This window comes from Rhopalosiphum maidis, chromosome 1 (genome assembly GCF_003676215.2).
Source record: "Rhopalosiphum maidis isolate BTI-1 chromosome 1, ASM367621v3, whole genome shotgun sequence".
In the NCBI taxonomy this organism is placed as follows: domain Eukaryota; kingdom Metazoa; phylum Arthropoda; class Insecta; order Hemiptera; family Aphididae; genus Rhopalosiphum; species Rhopalosiphum maidis.
In genome coordinates, this window is record NC_040877.1 from 29,362,137 (window position 1) to 29,380,928 (window position 18,792).

Below are 18,792 nucleotides of genomic sequence, written 5' to 3' on the forward strand. Positions count from 1 at the left end.
ATTATGTTTTTGAATATTTTATTTCTAATAAACAATATTATATACATTTTTCAGTTTTCAATATTTTTAAATTTTTTTTGTATGGATTCAAACAATAAACAGAGTTATTTTCCAATAAAACTATAGTCTAAGAAAAATTTGATTGATCACAAAAATGCGTAGATAAGTAAAGTAACATGTCGACGAATAAAATGTAAATAATGTAAAAATAAACATAAATTATTCGTAAAACTGAAGATATAAATTTATCAATAACATATCATAGTAATTTATATATTGTAAACTTAACTTTAAATTATCTTATAAAATCCACGTTATATATATATCAATTTAAATATTTTAGGATTGTTTAAATAAGAATAGAAATTAATTTTAGATCAATATTATCAGATTTATTTACCTACTTACTAGGTAATTATTATAAAAGTTGAAAAAAATCACAATTAGTGATTAATTATTGTACATTATGTTTTACTGAAGGAAAAGGTTATTATATTTGTATTGTCCTTCTTCCTGACTATAATAAAATAAAATTACTTCAGTATATAAGAGTACAATAATAAAAAATAAAAATGTTGTTTAATGTACATTAAAAAACTAATATGCATGTAGTGTATAAATAAATATACAAACAACACATATTATATATAATAACATAAAATCCATGTATATTATAATAATATTAAATAAATTGATTATTGGTACTCATAATTCATATTTATTAACCTAGTTCTACGAATCTGTGCGGGTTCTATAATGGTTGATGTTTGAAGTTTAAATAGTTATGTAATAATTGTTATTTTTTGTCGTTATTACCTTTTATAATACTATTTTTAATTTAAAAAATTATCGATTTTATTTATGTTATTACGATTCTGAGAATAAATTTAAAAGATTTCTGAATTATATGAAAAAATTTCATCGTAAATAATTATTTGTCTAGAAATTCAAGTAATTATTATGCTACGAGTACTTTGCAAGGATAAATAAATTCATGAATAATAACAATAATAATAATATTAATAATAATAATTGTTTTCTTAGCATTGTTGTGGACAAATTTTATACTCCATCTGTCGTAAGAAAGTAAAAATAATGACGCTATTCGTTTTTAATAAACAAAATACAGAGTATTTTGTTTTGGAATGAGATTAGAACGTTGGGAATATCATGCATAATACCGTTGAAATATTCAAGCCTAAAATAAGAATGTTTCCCTGAAGCAACATGTTTGCATATTATTATATTTTAAAATATGTGCCTGCTATGACTAGCAGATGTCACGAGGAATTGGAATATCATTATAATTATTATGAGACCTAAGTCGGTGTTATAAACTTGGTCAGAATAGTTATATATGAATTCATTAAATTCTGAATAAATCATCGTATCAAACACCTACTCTCCACTACTTGACTGTAACACACCTTACCATCAAACCTCACCGACAACAAAATATATAGATTGCAGAATGTAGATATTAACTATAAGTATAGATTGTTAAGAACGTATGCTTAAATTTATTTCGTGTTTGTGATAGTAAATTAATATTAAAATATAAATAAATACATTGTACATTTTATTTATTTTTAATATTTCTCATCTTCTTCATGACTATATTTCCTCTATTAGCGTATTCTTAAATGTTGCTATTCTTTCCTCTCGCCATCTTGATACGCATATGGCATATCTCTTCCATACTAAATGATTCTACCGATACTCCCAATCTTCTTTCATCCACCTCTTTTCGTATTTCTGTCTACACAACAAAATATCAATCTATATTCTGCGTCACTACTAATTACAACCATCATATACCCAGAATGCTTTGCCTCTTTAACAACACCTAATTTTATAATTTTCATGTATTATATTACCAAACATTTTTTATTGTTACCTCAGTTTTATTTACCACATTTAGCTTATTGTTGTACTCAGGGGTGTTCTTAGGGGAAGTTGAATGGGGCAGTCGCCCTTCCATAGCATTTTCCCTTCAATTTTTCGTAATTTTATATCACTACCTATAGTAATTTGTGTGGATATATATGAATAATATAATTAATAATATACATATATAATGTATGAAGTTTGTCCTCTCCCCTATAAAAGCCATTGGTTTATACCTTGCATATGTATCTATATGTAATAATAATATCGAACATACCTAATATACATGAAAAATGTTGTTTTAATTTGTTTTTTTTTGTACTATTGTTTACTATTATTTATTTTTATAGTATATTATAGTACTTGTGCACATACTGTGCACTATAGTAATAACTATGTTCAATAATCTTTATATATTACTAAACTTTGAAAATGTCGTTAGGCGTTAATTAATTCAATAAATAAATAAATAAAATATGCGTTTTAATCGTTTTAGTTTGATTATTTTTGATAGTACGAATGTTACAGTGAAAATGGAGTGATATCATAAAACTGATTAATTAAAATATCGGTACGTAGTAAGAGGGTGAACAGTTAAGTATAAAATATCTGAAGTGAGTTGATGGATTTATATTGTATAATTACCTCGTGTATCCGGGACTAGATCATAGATGGATCATGAATCACGGATATAAAGATTATTAAATAAGACTTATGACTTAAATTGTTAGTTGGGTATTTCTATGTACTATGTTATTAAGTGAATAGTAACATAAATATTAATTGATGTCCATGTAGAGGACTGCCATGTATTATAAAACGAGATGGGTTTCACAAAACTAATCACTGTTTTCGAAAAGAGCTGGCCGATATTTTAATTGTTTGGTACGGTATCGAGCATCTTTCCCTTGCTTAGACCATACACAGGAAAGGGAGTGTGTGTGTGTTTATACAATACAGGTGGGCGTTAACGTCGATCCACGAACTTGGACCCATGGAACAGGAGAACACTATAGTATGTTCGTTGTCGATTATAAAAATAAATAAATTAAATACATGTATTTAAGAGAATTTTTAATTTGCACTAAATTAAAGATATGTAATATACACCACTGTAGGTAGTCGAAAGTAGTGTTTGTAATTTGCACCATAATAAGGATATGCAATTCGCACCACCCTCAGGTAGTCTAAAATAGAATTTGTAATTTTCACCAAAATGATTATTTATTTGTTTGATTATTGAATATTCAATCTTGAAATATTCGATTATTCCTCGATATCCTCGTTGACGTGAAGACTAGATGGATACGAATGAGATTTTTTTATATTCATAATTATTATACCATTTTGTATAAGCTTACAACATTCTTACGTGTATAAGCTCAGCTATTTTATAAATAAAAACTAAGCTAAATTTATATTAGGATATAGAAACTTGTAAGTTGGTACTATCAAAAAAATAATCGATTTTAATTTTGGCGCAAATTACAAACGCATTAAAAAAAAAAAAAATGGTCCAAATCACACATGTTGTATACATTTTGGGTAAATTTTGGTGCAAATTGACTACAGCCGTATTTAAAGTGTTTCAGTGTTTCATTCAAATCTCTTTATTCTCTTCAAATAAATAAAAATTTTGACGATTTATAAATTACACATTTGAAACAATTAAATATAATTAAGACATTTTAAATAGGTATAGTATTGTATATACATTATATATTTATGAAATTAGAATACATAGGTAGATACATAAATTATTTATACATTCAAGATTTGTACAAAAAAAAAATTAGAAGTTAAAAATTCAAAATATTTTAAATTCTATTCACTTAAATTTATATCATAAAATAAACATAAATATGTATATTTATACATTATATTTGGAACCTTTTCAAAATATTTATTGTGGTATATGAACATTAATTCCGAACATAATACATCCTATTAGTGATTGTTAATTTACAAAAAGACCACACATAGTTATTACATAATTCGCATCATATATTTATATATTTTTTTAGTGGTTGTACTCATATTTATGCATATTTATGCATTTTTATTACTTTTTAAAAATATTTTTTTTTTTGCCTCCGATATTTAAATTTCAGCATGGCCAGCAGGAGGCCATTAGAACTCAATTGTAAAATATTGTGAATACAAATAAAAGAGTGATGCTTTATAAAAGACGAGTTACTAGATTTCTATAATTTATTAATATAACTTAATCAAACCACTTTTCTTTTTTTTTTTTTTATAATAGTTATAAACAAATACTAATAACGCATTTATTTATAACTTAATACACACTTACCTATTTAAAGATATTTGGTAAGACTATCGTAAATAGTTAATTTTCTGAGATGATCATTATTTTTATTTCTTCATAATATTTATATTTAAATTATTAATGTCAAAAAAGTTGAATATTAAGTTGACTGTTTAGCATTAGCAGATGTTACTCATTCTTATAGAAAATTTATACCGAACATATAAAAACATCCAGGATACTATAAATTAAATTTTAACATTTTGTTTTCATTAATTTTATTTCTAGGCTTGAATTTGTACATAATTTATAATATTATTACAAGATAAATCATAAAAAAATTGAGTTGTTTAAAAAGATATTTAGATATACTTGGCGTGGTTTAAACAAATTAGTTAATATTATCTTATGCGTTGTTTAGGTATTAAGAATATTTCATTCGAATTTCGAGACTGTTCAATTATTTTAAAACCCAAGTGAATATTACTTCGAATAACGTGTTCACAAATAATCTTTTAAAAATAAAAATAACCATTAACCGGGTTAATGATTATTGTCTTGTAAGTTGAAAAAAAATGCACCACTCTCACCCCAAGGGAGAGAGCTGGTTTCAGCTGGTAAGTTCGGCGAACATAACTTTTGTCGGCGACCCGTTATTATGTTGTATATCAGTATATGTACATTATACAATGCACACACACACTCACTCACCAAGCCATCCACCCACCCATCCATCCACCCATACAAACACCGTTCTCGAAACAAAACGTCACTGGCATTATGTATAATAATATTAATATTATAATGTTTAACGAATTGCCCGGCGATTTATTGTGTATTATATTGTATTAACCGCGCGCGCTGGGCAGAACGTCGTCCGCAGAAACGCGCGTATACAGAAATCCGCCTGGCGTCCTGCAGGACGAGCGCGCCAGTTGTTTATCATGCAAATTGTGACCAGTAAACAATGGCCGCTCACAATATCGGTTTGGGGAAATTACTACTACTACAACTACTGCTACCGATGACGCCGATGCTGCGAAAGAGTGGGTGGACCAGAGAGCACGGCGAGCGGTAACGCCGCGCACCCATTGTCCGTCGTGCAGGACAGAGGGGAAGAGGGAGTGAGAGAGAGTGAGTGAGAAAAAGGGGAGAGATGTGCTGCTGCTACAGTCTTCACGTAATATCATTATAATTATTGTTATATTCATATACATATTTCGGCATGTAAATTTTCGTCGCTGAAGCTTCGGAAACCGTTTCAAATACGACCCACCCGGCCGAGGTTTATCACCTTAAAATGTAATACCCTTTCTTCTCTCTTATACGCCTTTTCACGTCGTCCTCGTCGCCGTCACGTGTATATAATCGTCTAGTAATTTATATGCACCGCCGCGTAGTTCACGCAACCCGTTGTGTGCACATAGATAGAGATGCAATCCCGGAAGGACGGAAGTCACGAACTCGGACTCTGTACAACGCACAAACACACATACAAACAAACACGCACAAAGTGGTTTTTGAGAAAATTAATAATTAACAGCGTCCGTCGTTAGCAGCGTGTATAATAATCACGAATATAGAGAATAATGAAATTTATCGTTTTTGACCTAAAAAACCATGACGTATAATAATGTAATAGGTATATGTATCTGTTAATAAAATCCAACGAGTTGTTTCAGTAGTTGTTAATGTAAACATTTAACCAAAAAGTAAACATATTATACTTTTTTCATTATAACAAACACATAAATACATTATATATGTGTAAAATAAACAATTTACATTATATAGGTACGCCATGTATAAATAATTGTTTAGAATTTAAATTAAAACGTGTACTTATACAACAACGTTGTATACATACTAAATAGGAGATCGGTACGATTCGTTCGGGGCAAAACATATTTTTGCAACGTTTAGCGTGGAAAACATCATTTATTCTCTATAAATTTAATAACGAAATACACTATTTGCTCATAGTTTTAATTGTATTACACAGTCCCGTTAACACATTGCATAATAGTAATATAGATCTAAATTAAAACGAAAAATAAGTTGGATCCGGCGAACAGCGAGTGTCTGATATTACAGATGATGCGCATTATAAATTATAATATAATATAGTCACAAGCAATTTATCAAAACTAAATAATTTATATTATTTACGATCATTGCTATTTAAATAATTCCCGACCATGAAATAAACTAAAAATGTTGTGATTTCCTATTTTATATTATGTTGCTGTACTCAAATTTGTTTTAATAGTACTGTGGGGAACAAAAAAATGTAAATTTCAACAATATAAATAAACATTTTTTTCTTTATTTTAAACGACCCATTTTTTTTAATGTAAATTTTAACTTCTAACAACGCTACTCTTAAATCAACTTAAAAATACAGTTTTTATCATCATTATTAAAACTGATGGAAATTAGTGTTACTAATTACCTATGTTTTTTAGATGGTGATTTTGTTGACTAAATACCTATATTAGATATTGATTATTTTTACTCCACTTAATACAATAATCTTATTAAATTAATTAATCTTAATATTGTACGTATATGATAATATTGGCTTAAATTTATTTACAGAAGCAAAAAATCCAATAATAATGAAATAAAACAAACTTTTTTCGTTAAATTAATAATGCAATTTAACGTTATGGAAGTATTAATTATAAAATGTACCACGTAAATAATATTTAATATACAATTAACGGAAAGAATTATTGTTGGTAATAGTTAAACAATGAACAGTTTTTGAGACCATTCTGATGATTTAATATATATCTTTAAACTATAAAAAATATTAATATCTTTATGTTTTCAGGTAACTAACTTAAACATTTAAATGCTAAATACTTTTAGTACACCAACCTCAGTTCAGATAACTTTATCAATGTGACGTGACGCATGATAGTTAAATTGATAACAACTTTTAAATCGGTCTCTATCTGCTGCCAAGCTGATAAAATTAAAACGAGTTTTCAATTACCGGTGGCTTTCTTGGTATTTTTGATTTACAGTATTTATCGAACGGCGTAATGTATAGGCAATACAGGTGCATGATCACGAATAATATATTAAAACGTCTCTATTAAGGATAACAACGATGAAAAATAAAATAATACATGATTCTTTGTACTATAAATATTTACGTAAATTCTAATCTACGAAGCGCTGTTCTACGATCTGTATACCTAAACAATTTTAAGTAATTCTAAAAACAAAAAAAAAAAATCAAGTGGTGTTAATTCTGATAAATCATATAATAATCTGACATTTATAATGATTTGAACAGTTTTCGACTTAAATAGGTGAAGTACCATCTTGTTCACAAACTCATCGACAATATTATCCGTGAACTTTGTGCGGTTAAATTGTTCCACTTATTAAAGGTACAAAATCATAATATTAAACACAGCTATTATTGCAACGTTACTTAATAGTTAACAGTTTGCTATAATATAATATAATATATATATATAATTCGAATACTATGGTAAATTTACTATTGATTTCTAAGAAAGTATTAATATATTATATATATTAATGATTTCATTCAACTGGTCGACTTCAATTTTTTTTAGTAAACATTTAACCTGGCCTAATACCTATGTATTTAAATAGATATTAGAATCTGAAAATGTATGAGATAACAAAAAAATTTGTGAAACAAATATTTTGAAAAGTAGGCGGTGCTCGAGTAGGCATATAATAAAATATTAATTCAATATGTAAATTCTTTTTAGTTCGTTATTATCTTCGAAAATATTCATCACAATGGACTGATAAATATTGTAAGAGTTTTTAGAGACATTTTGCGTTTGTGTTTTATGTTCTACAATATTAACGGGTTTTTCCTAAAATACAGAGTCTCTCTGGTAGTTTATTGTCCATAAAAAGCATGGCAACACTATTTGTCGTGACGCCAGCAGCATAACTTTTACATTTTTCTCATAACGAATACATAACTTTTATGTGAATGAAAAAAATAAAATATAAATATAAGCAATTCGAGTTCTATTACGTTCCATACATTATTCGAGCGCAGTATGTACAGAAGTATAGGTACTATGGTGCAATATCGTTACTTAAAATTTAGGTAGTAATAATTTATCGTCAACACATGTTCGGAACGTTGAAAAGTAATATCGCTGAGAAATTCGTTAAGATCGGTTGGTTTTTTATTAGCTTGTTAATATCATAATATATATAATACATGGAATGGATGTATAGGATTACATACCCGTCCTGTATAATACCATGGTATTTTTTTTTTCACCGGATGGTTGGAAGAGAGAAACAGACGATAATAAGGGAACGAGGGATGTTGCTTGCGGTCATGAGGAAGAGACCGGAAGAGGATATGGGTTCTGTTTTATAACCTCCTTTTATTATCGCTAAATTCTCATGTGGTAATCCTCGGTGTTTCGTTCCTTTGTTTTCTACAGGTAATACGCGCTCGCAACATAATATTGTTGTTGTTGAAATACGATAAAAACGGTTGGTTCAATTAAATAGAATATATAGGAGGTAGGTGTGCGGCTACCTAGTAAATATAAATACGGTGGATTACAAGCCGAAGTGGTCGAACGAATACAAAGTTCTACGACGTACTTCATTGTCCGTAGGTATTTTTAATCGAGTAAGTTTAAATACCTGACTCATCCTGCATGATCGGGTTCAAGATCGACCATCACGCATACACTTATATTTTTACATAACGATAAAATGATTTTCTCCGTAATCCTCGAATCGTATGATTTCAAACGGAACGTCAATAAAAGGAGTATATCGTTGTCCTCGAAACAGTGGCGCGCGGAGAAAGGAGCGCAGCGCGTATACGTAAATAGGTTTAACTCACGGCTATAAATCCTCTAAGACCAATTTGGTCAAACCGATTTTCGTTCGTTTGTTTCGACGGGTCGCCCGTTAGGCACTGTGATGTACACGGTACCGTCCACGTCCACGTTATAAGTACACGCTACGCGGCATGTAGAGCGGGATTATATAATCATTTTATTATATACGTCGTTTATACGACGTTCGCGCACATTTGCACCGAAATCGCAGCCCGAGACTGCACTAGTGGCGTATTTTAGTTTTTAATAGATGGGCAGCAAAAGTTTCGACCAGTCCTCATTGTATCGAAAAAATCCACTCGCCAACGATTTTCCACTAACCTTATCTTATCTCAATAAATTAATAAATTGCTAACGTACATAATTTTTTTTACAAATATATTATTATAAGCATCTAAATAAATTTAGTAGTCACCTCTACCTATTAGGCGTTATTTTAGATTTTCCGGTAAGTACAGGAATTTCACTGAAAAAGTTAAAAGTATGAAATATCGTATTATAATACTATATCAGTGAATTTTTGTAGATTACGGATACATTTTAGAAAGGTTGTTTTGTTTTTTAGAATTTTTACATATTAGTGCTGTAACGAAAGAAAAGTAATATTTTTTTAAATAAGTTATATCTTATAATATGGCATTATAATATTATTGTTGTCGTATAAACATCCTACAAACTTTTTTAAATAAGTACGTATATACTTATCTATAATATAATATATGAATATCGCGCGTTTTTCCGTTTGATAGTATAAAAATACATAATATAGCCAGCTATATTGTTTTATAAATATAATAAAAAATACTCACACACACACACACACACACACACATATATATATATATATATACAACTATAAAAATTAATAAATACTGTTACAATAATATCTTGGTGTTCACACAATACGCTTCATTAAAATCATAATGATAATTATGTTTTTTTACTATCAACCGGTTGATTGTGTTGCTTTTAAAATCGGATGATCGAACACTATATTATATTCGGGGTCTTGTACGCACGTAAAATAAGCTTACGAAGTGTGAGAAGGGGTGTTTTAATTTTTGAAAATGATATATACTGCAAACGTAATAATGTTCCTGCGTTTCATCAAAACATCAACAATCTTACAACATTTTTTTTCCTACGATATTATACGAGAGGATTTAAGTATGACAAAAAAAAAAATCACAGAATTAAATCTACGACTACTGTATACCTTGTATTCGCAATAATCTGTAACCGTGAAAAACCCCAAACACTATTTCGGGGGTTACGGAGTGATGGTCGGGCGGGGGGTGCAAGAACACCCGAAACGCTACTCCGCGTACGCGCGTGGTGCCTGTCACCCCCTGCGATGTTAAACACTCGAATAATCTGCTCCGTCCGACCGCTCCTTTCGCCCGTATATATATATATATATATACCGTACGCCGGCAACCCTCGTCACCATTCCGCCCGCGACACGGTCGACTCGTGCAGAGGTGTTTGTGTTATTAATCTACTCTGTTCACGCGGTCGTCCATTATATTATAAATATATGTAACGCACGCACGCACGCACGCGTCGCGCGCCCTCATTCACAGTTTAATGTTTCTCTTGTTAAAACAAACTGCGGACGCCCAGTGTTTTAATTGGCCGCGTTAATTATTACGACACGGTTTCTTATGCGATCTCTCCGGGACATTCGCGGGGGCCAGGCCCGGGCGTGCTCTGCCGCGGCTTGCTGCGCGAGGCGAAAACGAGCGACGAGGGGGGGGGCGCGTCGCCGTCGTCGTGCGTGTGGCATTCGGCCCGGTTAATGATCACCGCCGCGCGCTTTTTGAGTATAAATTATAATACGTATATTGTATATATATATATATATATATAATGTTTATACCCATGTATATAATACGTCACGGGCGGTAGCTTTTTGCCCATTGCTTCGCCCACCACCGCCGGCAGATGTACCTGTGTATCGTTTTTGACGTTATTTGAATAATGCGGTAATTATTGCGGCCTCCGCGCCAAAAGTGTTCGTAAGAAAATTTAATTTTACGGTCGTCGGTAAAACGGGTATAGCTGAAGTCTGCAGTACGATATAATGATAATTGTACGGGCGACAAAATATATTATTGTATAATATACTATATACATAATGTCATTGTAATATTTGTATAACCACAATATTATATATTGTACACGTACACAATATAATGTCGTTATTACACGCACGCGTACATTAGCACACCGCACATGTGCGTGAGTAGATTCTAGATCAAAATATCCATGTATTCGTGATGGTCAAAATATCCACGAAAGAAATATCTAAATTTAAAAATGTACAAGTGTTTTTTTTTTTATTAAATATTTTTAATTTAAATAGTAAGTAAATAAATAAAAACAAGTCAAATGCTGAACAGACATTTTAAAATGTCATTATAGTCGATAGATTTCAATTTCCTATAAAATAAGCAATTACAATATTTCATAAATATCGTTGTATTCTTCGTGTAGTTATTTTAATGTATTTTTTCTACTGTTGGTTTTGATCTATAATCGAACAGTACTAAATTAACACTGTGCTATTTGTCTTGTCTACTGCATTTTTGTCGTACTTTTGCATTTATGTTCAATTATTTGTGTTTTCATGATTAACCTAAATCATTATTAAGCCAATTTTATTGTATAATTGAATTTTTTTTTTTTTAATAATAATAATTACTTAGTAAGTTAGAAAAAAAATGCATTCTATTGGTATCAAAATATATGAAAAAAATAACGTACATTTTCCAAAAATTCTAAATAATAATATAATAAAACAAGATTTTAAACATATTCATGCTTACAAATATGGATTGCTTCAAGTTTTGAGCCCCTTTAATAGAAAGTTACTATATTTCACACACGTAACAGATTGTATACACCGTGAGTTGAACTTTGTTAACTTTGATTATATGATTACATTATTATTATTATTAATTTTAAGTCAAAACCGATGTACAATTTTTAGAGGAAAAACTATTTTAGTTGTTTGAATACTGAATATTTTTATCCGAATACTGTATGTTTGTAGTAAGGTTAACTTATTTGTTTATTTAATTTAGAATCTTAATACCTTTCGATGATTTATTGAATAAGGAAAAACTTAGGTAAGTTTATTCATTATCTCAAATTTTAATATAAAAAAAGTAGCTCCATCGCTCTAATCAGAATATAAAGTTGTATTTGAGAGTGGAAGTAAGTAAATGTTGACCACTTGAGAAAAATGTTGGTAATTATTTGACTACCTTAATTGTGTAATCCTAGCTACGTGTCTAGTGTTAACAAGTTAACAAATCACTCGTTTTCATAGTCGATTAGTATCAACTACTACGCGTACCATAGAGATTTTGCGTTCAGTCAAAACAACCATGCGATGTTTGCTTTAATATTAGAGTAAATTGACTTTTTATCAAATTTAAAGTTAAGAACATTATCTGTGTTTAAGCGTTTGAATTTTTACGATATTTAAATTTTTATGATGAGTTAGATTATTAAAATCTAAAAATGCTCTTATCTGACTTCAATATTAAAATATAAGGTATAAACAGAGATAACTATCTTAAATTTAAGATAATAAGTAAATTTATTCTCATCTTATAGTTAATAAATTCTAAAGTAAACATCATCTATAGTTGGTTTTGCTAAATGTAAATTTTCCACGTTGCGCGTAGATTAGAGACAGAAAAGAAATAATGTGCTAAAATTGTATACTCTTCTACTGTTTTAAACTAGCATCAAATTGTTCAGTAGAAAGATCTTTTTGAGTTCTAAAAAGAATTAAATCATTTGTAAGATCTAAAATAACTGACCAAAGTTTCAACTTTTTATTTAATAATTATATTTGTAGGTAAGCACCTATTAATAAGTCAATATTATATATTTTATGTTATTTATCAAGTGACTAAATAGTTCTCTTATTTATGATAGGTGAATGATTATTAACAGAATTACAGGTGTCTACAGATGATAAGTTATTAAATTATTGTTGTACTATTTTGTGTCTAATTTTTAATTACCATTATTCTTTGTTTTAACATTTTCAGAGAATTAGTAAAGAATTTATCAAAACCTCTCATGACTAAAAGTGCCAAAATAAAAAAAAAAGGGCTACCCTTTATTTCTGTGAAAGTTGATCAAACGAACGTGACTAACCCAAGGGTCAACAAGTCATAATTGAAAATTGCGCAACTAATGCTTCACTGGCCGTACATGGGTTTTACAATAATATGTTCCGTTATCATATTACCTTTTTTATCTTATAAAAACATTTTGGCAAACGTGTTATATTAAAAATAAAAAGTTTATGTTTCTAGAAACCTATTAGTTATTTGTTTATTTTTTTTTTTAATTTGGTTATAAAACTTTAAAAACTATAAAAAAACATTATGTTTATTACAGGCCAGTACACAGGGTTTCTTAATGTAGAGGTTTATGAAAAAAAAAATTAGTATTACAAAAAAGTATTATATTTATATTATTTTTTAAGTAGGTATATGAAAAGTATTGATTAATTATGGTCTTTTGATCGACCGTACATTAGACTTTCTTCTGGTTCTGGAGTCTTGTAGAAGTAAACTTTCTTTTAATTTGATAAAACCAATATTTGTTAATGAACTGAAAATCAAAAAAAAAAAAAAGGCAATGCGTTGTAGAGGGGAGATAACCCTTGAGCAAGGGTTTGTTTTATTAATCTGTTATAATATTATAAAATAACTTCTAAACTTGAATCATGTTGATGTATTATTTTACTTGGTGAAAATGTGTCTAACAATAACGGTTTATCCTTTAACTTTTATAAAATTATGCTTAACACGTTCCACAGTGTTTGAGATAATTTCGACATCATTCGTTGTTTTTTTTTATTGTTACTACACTTTGTTATAATTCTTAGTAGTCGACGTAAACTAAACGAAATAATAATATCTTGTATACTTTTTAAACTATTTAAATTAAAACTATCGTTGATGATAATATCAATTTAACCAAACGAAGTCGTTTGTAATTTAATTAAAAATACGAGCAAAATAAAATATATTCAACTTAAATGTTGTTGCTCGCGTTTACGTTTTAAGTATCGCGTAGATCACGATAGGAAGAATGTGCGCTGTTTGTTATTATTTAATAATATATTGTAGTTATTAGAGCATATAATATTAAAATATTAAAACACATCATCCACGCTCGACAAGATTGTACAATAATATTATATTATCTACATAAATATAAATATATATATATATATATATATATATTTTTTTGTTTGTTGTTGTTTGTCCGTAACGTTTGAATTAATAATAATATCATATAAACGGAAATCCGTTTGCATGGCTGAAGAAAAAAAGAACAACGTACGCCGTCATTATAACAATATTATACACGACGGTGAGTACTACACCACTCCCCTCACAACATCTCGACTATAAATAAATAAAATAGTATAAAATATGGACTGGCAGTGGAGTTTGCAAAAATTCTGTACGCCGTGATTCCACCTTCCCGCAGCCGCGGGTGAACGAGATTATACGATATCTGCAGCTGCACAGGGTTTTAACACTTACAGCGTCGCACATTTAATTATTAATAATCCATAGTATGTAGGGTGTCTGGTATATACATAACGCCGAATCGGTAACGCAATACATTGTTTTGAAAAATCAATTTTTTATTTCAATTATGTTCAGCCACATCTCCGATTTAAGTGTGAAGAACAACACATAATATGGTCACCTAAAAGGCGTGGCATGACATTGAATTAAGCGGTCACCTTGTGGTTCGGGGTAATCTTTCATTGACGATGACAAGGGAGCTCCCGTCACTTTGGACGCCGGAAGCATGCTTTCTGAATGACCTTGCCCTGTTTTGGTCGATAGGATACTTTTGACAATGTTTGGTTCCGTTAAGATGAGGACACTTGTCGCGCCTCTCGCGGAACACTGCGGACTGTATTGTAACATAAAAACAATAAATGACCGATCGTATACCATTTCATTGGGTGACAATCATGTACGGCCTGCCACATTTGAAAACCTTACGCCGTCCGATTTCTTCTTGTGGGGCTATCTGAATTCGTAAGTGAGCTCGAATAAACACCGAACGATTCCGGAATTAGATTGATAAATCGAAGGAGTCGTTAATGATAAGTATTCGAACGTTTACGGGCGAGTCATCGGGAACTTCAATGCCTGAATACCACGCTTCCGTAGATGGTCAACGGTCATATACCAGGTGACATTTTTCACACTTAATTTTACGTAATATGATTACAATGAAAAACGTACGTGTTGTATAATCGTTCGTTGCATACCGGTATCCCTGTACTGTATAAATAAACTATAGTGAGTTCCGAAATTTTTGACGCAGTCACGTTGTGATCACCCGAAACGCGGAATGCCGCCGCGTATAAAGTCGTCCGACCACGCGGCTGCGGGTGACTCGGACCGCTGTGGGCGACCACATTGATGATTGTTCAATTTGCAGAAGGTATACATAACGCGTGATCGATTCGGATCACTCAAATCGTGCACGTTATTTTGTATATACAGGATGATCCGTTTATGAACCCAATACAGTTTTTTAATGGTTCTAACAGAACATTGTTTTTTGTCATTTTAAATACCTATACTACTATATAATAGTGTTTAAACCATGTCTTAACAAAATATATCTATACTACATTTCATCATTTTTAACCAATTGCGATAATACAAATTTTTTACACAGCAATGCATCGTTTTGTAGATCCAAATATATTATGTAATAAATGATTTATGTTTACAATTTTTTATCACGTAATTAGTTGAATAAATAATGAAACTGTTTAAATTTTTGAAGCATTAAGTTTCTACAAAAACTTGGACAGTTATGTTTGTTTTTAGAACTTGTATAATCCAAAGTCATTAATCATCTAATCTATTGTGTCAACAGCATCCTTAGTGCAACTCTAAAGTGACACTTGTTCAAGTTTTTGTATTTAACAATCTTAATATCTTTCATGTTTAGTTTTCCACGAAGTGTACATCGGAATCTCGAAATGTACTTACTAAACTCCATAATAATTAATATGTGGTTTATGACATGCTATTAATTAAACGTATAATATTTTTTTGTTTATTCTTTTATAATATTACATTATGTCAAATAATAGAAATCTTACATTTCTATTGTATTTTTATTAAAACATTGTACAGTACAAAATTGTTAATGTAATTTTTTTAATTATATTCATAAATTTAAAAAATATTAAATGTTCTTTTTTCGTTTATTATAACTTAAAATGTATCAACACACTGGGTGTTTAATAAGAATTCTCTTTTTTTACTGTGAAGTATCGAATGCATTTTTTACAAATTATAAATTTCGATGGATTAATTATTAAAATTTACAAATTATTATAGGTCCCCATATAGATTTTGAATAACTGCATTATTGTAGGAAATAAGCTTAATGAATCATCTCAATTGTATATTATATTATTTTACATTTTCGTTAACTGAAATAATTGGATAACAGTTCTATTACTCATTAGTATTCATAATTTAATATTGCTATTGAATCTTCGAAGACTTTATAAAAAATTTTACTATAACATTATTATAGAAATAGTAGGTAACAACGTAATACATATAAAAATAATGTGATGTATTACACAATAAATATAGATTTTCGTTCCGTGTTTATATATTATGTTATTTATGTTTATATTATTTTATACTTTTATTTTATTTTATAATATTTTCAATATTGCATTTTTATCATATTACATTGTGCTCTAATAGTATTCATATATCTACTGTACATGAAAGTATTATATAAAAAATTCCTGGTTTTTCAAAAAAATGTCAGCACATGATAAAATATTAATAAATAATATAGCGACATTTATTGTAATACATTTCAATGTGTCTCTGCGCTATATTCAAAAACCGTTTATCATAAATGATAATGTCCGCGGTACTAATAAATTTAACTATGACATGACGGAACGTATGATTCTAACCTGACCGGTTGGTATCCAAGGATAGTGGTTCAGTCAAATCATTTCTTCATTTGGGCTGTGGTTATTGATCGATAAGACTTTTTTTTTTAAATTAAAACGAATTTTTATTTATATTTATTATTTAATTACGAACGCTTGTCTGTGTATTATATAATATGTATACAGTTTATTATTCAATGTACCACGCACATCTATCTTTATATATTTTTTCTTATCGAGTAAATTGAAGGCGCCGAATTTGTTGGTTTTATATTATGCTAAATAATCATCTACTTTAAATAAATAAAATAACGTTTCGGGATTTGAATACTTTCAAATATTATTTGGAAACACTAATCCATTTATCGAAGCGTGGTGGGTATATTTGAACCATGCGAATCACAGAGAAATCCTGCAGGTCGTATAGTTAGGATGGTGACCGAATAATATTAAAAGAATATGCTTTCCACCATTATAATTGTATTTCATTATGTATAAAAGTATAATTCGTTAATGTTATCAAACCTATTGGTAAACAATGCATGAATGTATGAAATGTATAATATTCAGTTCCACGAGTGTACTACAATATGTGCAATGTGTATATACTTTTAAAATGTATTATTGTCTTTAAAAGAAACAATATATAGTTTCTTACCAACAACAAGGCTGTGTAATTAAAATTAAAAGTCTAACGATACTAAAATGTAAAGTACGAGAGTGCCGTAAACACTCCAAATATTTTCTTATATATCATCTAAAAGATATTTAATAAAATAAAAACATATAATAGAGCTGGATTTTATATTAATTTTAAGCAAATTCACCATAACTTAACAAATGAATAATTTCTTAATCTTCTAATTCGTATTCGTTTAGGAAAATCGTTTATGAATCATGATAAAATAATAACGGAAAAAAAATACTTATATATAATCATCTTATTTAATTATTATTTTTATAATTTTATTTTCATCATTTTATCAGGAATTTAGAATTTAACGATATAATAATACCAATAATCACCCTTTCCCATTAATTGCATCAGTGCTTATCAATATTTAAATAATATTACATTATCCGTTTTATTTGAATAAAAAACTATGTGAATTTAATTACAATTTGTAATGACCATATTATAATAATTGTGATGGCGCTATGACGTGAAAATAAATTAAATTATTAAATTTATCATCTCGTTAGTCACCAAGTATTGCTTATTTTCCCTAGTCCATTAAACATTTGACAATCTACAATGATATAGTTCTACGACATTTCTTATATATACTGATAGCATTTTTCTTGAATTTCAAAGTACATAATATATTCATGATATACATAACATTTGTTAATTTATTTAGACAATGATGAATATAACTGTAGTGAAATATTATTCGATTTTAAAATAGCTGAAATAGTAATATTTACCAGGAAAAAAATGACCAAAGTCGACGAAGAAATGCAACTTATTATAGGTTTGGGGTAAGAAAAAAAATTACCGTCAAAGACATGTCATTGATCTGCCGAAAAATGTTATTTCGTATACCATAAGAGATCCGAAACAACACCATATATGTTTATATTTTATATGACATGACGTGCTATTCTTATGTTGTTGCCTAAATTATGTAACCATTTGTGATACTGATGTAGTGATGTCGATTTAAGTATAAAAAAAAAAATCCATGGAATTTTTCATTGCCACTGCTCCTATATTATAATGGATTTGCTTCAAACATTTTCTGTAGGCTATGAAAATGCTGTCC